This window comes from Gossypium hirsutum, chromosome D06, assembly GCF_007990345.1.
Source record: "Gossypium hirsutum isolate 1008001.06 chromosome D06, Gossypium_hirsutum_v2.1, whole genome shotgun sequence".
Taxonomy (NCBI): Eukaryota; Viridiplantae; Streptophyta; class Magnoliopsida; order Malvales; family Malvaceae; genus Gossypium; species Gossypium hirsutum.
In genome coordinates, this window is record NC_053442.1 from 50,005,844 (window position 1) to 50,008,342 (window position 2,499).

The 2,499-nt window shown below is 33.1% G+C and overlaps 1 non-coding gene across 1 annotated transcript; it reads left to right on the plus strand.

Moving 5' to 3' along the window:
* The first annotated feature begins 616 nt into the window (after positions 1-616).
* Positions 617-723, plus strand: LOC121219019 (small nucleolar RNA R71). Its single transcript, XR_005915502.1, has one exon. It is a non-coding gene; the product is annotated as a small nucleolar RNA R71 (small nucleolar RNA).
* The last annotated feature ends 1,776 nt before the right edge of the window (positions 724-2,499 follow it).

The window sequence follows — 2,499 nt, forward strand, 5'->3', positions numbered from 1 at the left end:
CCTCGCTATGTATGCCTTCAGCAAATTCTCAAGATTACTTGAAGATTCAGTTGGTGGGGGTTGTTGCACTTGTTGAGAATATTCTGGTAGATAATTTGGTTGAAATGGCATAAAATAGTCGCTATGGTCCACCCATTGATTAATCCATAGAGAAATTGGATGATTCTGCCATGAAGAGTTGTAAGAACTTGATTGTAGATCATTCCAATTTTGATTTCCCATGTAATATTTTGACTCCTTATTCGATGGGAAATGTTCAAAGAAATGGTCATCTCCATAGTATTCATAAGAAATATTCTCAAATTGGTTTGGCTACTGACCTGTCAAGTTTCCATTGAAACCATTAACAATTATGTTCTTAGGCATAGAAGACATAGAGGATACCTAGGCTACGAAAGAAGCAAGTGCATACACTTCATGTACTCCTGCTACTCGTCTTTCTAAGGCTGCTCGGTTGGTTGGCCACTAATAGTTATTGCTAACAATTCTTTCAATAATCTCACAAGCATCGTTATAAGACTTAGAAAGAAGGGCGCCATCTACCAAAGCATCCACCATCATTCTAGTATGAATATTGAGACCAATATAGAAAGTCTCCATTTGAACGCAGTAAGGAATGCTATGATGAGGGCACTTTTATAATAACTCATTGAACCGCTCCTATGCCTCATATAAAGATTTTTCATCAAGTTGCTGAAATGAAGTGATTTCATTTTGGATCTCGGTAGTTAAAGATGGAGGGAAATATTTCATTAAGAAATGTTCAACCAACTCTTTCCATGTAGTTATAGTACCAGACGGTAGGGAGTTCAACCACGCTCATGCTCTATCTCTTAAGGAATATGGAAATAATCTCAATCTCAAGACGTCCTCAGTAATCCCGACTAGTTTAAATGAGTCACTCACTTCCATGAATAGCCGAAGATGAAGATGTGGATCTTTAGTAAGAATCTCACTAAATTGACCCATATTTTACAAAATTTAAAACATGACCGGCTTCAGCTCGAATTGTTGTGCCTCGTTGAATAGAGGAATGGCATATTGTTGAATGGCATAATTTCTGTCATCGGAAATAATGATCAGACTGTGAGTATTATAAGCGAATGTTGCTCTTGGATTTTGGTTTTGATTTTCGAAATTCATCTCTTCGGTCTTTCTTTGGTTCGCTTGTCTTCTCCTTTGTTTGAAAGTCCTTTCAATTTCAGGGTCTACGAGGAGTAAGTCAATAATTTGATCAATACTCATAAACACCTGAAACAAACACAAAAAAAAATGAAATTAAAATTTAACAGAAAAATAGACCAAAATGCAAAATTAACAATTTCATGAATAAAGTCGTTTAAAACAATCCCAGGTAACGGCGCCAAAAACTTTGAATGACAGAAATGTGCAAGTGTACGCAATAGCAACAAGTAATTGTCGAGTTATCGTACCCACAGGGACTGTGAAAGAAAATTATTTATGAAATGAAATTCAAACACTTTGGTCATTAAAAATATTTTAATTTTGAGGAAGTGATTAAAAACTAAAAATTTAACTAAGTAAAATAAAATAAAAATAAAAGTTCCAATGCACGATTTCAAAAGATGATTTTAATCAAGCTGACATAATTGTGTTAGATTAATCACATTCCTTAACTTAATATTAATAAAACAATGTTCATATTGTTACGAATAAATTCATAGCAACTTGGTAATTTGTTTACTATAGCACATACAAACTTACTAAATTAACTAATCTCTTGAACATATCAGTATGCCAATTCAAACAATTAATCAATTTAAATAAGCAAGTAAAAGATTAAGTGAGGTAAAATATATTCCAACATTGAAATAGTTTAATCACAATAATCTTGCAAGTTATGCAAGGCTAATGTATCGATTAATACAGTCGCTAATTTAACCCTCAGCTACCTTAGAAGATTAAACATGCATTGATTAAGTATTGTGTCAATTATTAACAATTTTAACACGATTAATAATTAATCATTAGCTCCCTTACAATTGTAATGCAAGAATAACTTAATTGTAACACCATAAACCCGACTTAGACATTATGGCCGAATTCGAAAGGGTTACGAGGAAGGATTTTGAAATCGATGATACTTTGATAAAACCATGTTTAGTTATTTGATAACACGTCCAAGTATTATAGATAAATTAGTTACTGAAAATGTTGTATGATGTTCTCAAAAGTTACCCATTTATTTCGCAGCGGAAGTTTGAAATTCTTTTAAACCAAAACCATCCTCGTGTTTTGAAAAATAACATTTGTTCGCATAGAATCGATATTTTGTCAAATCTTCGGAGTTTAGAAATCATAACATAACCAAAAAAAAATTTAACCAAACAATCCAAAATGTCCGGAGAGTCAAAAAATTGCAAAGCTCTCACAAAAGCTAGAAATTCAAGTAAAAACCCATAAATAATAATGGAAATAGTTTTCCATCAGGTTGTCACCACTGAGGCTCCGTCGCATTGACCCGCCTATGTTTGTAGA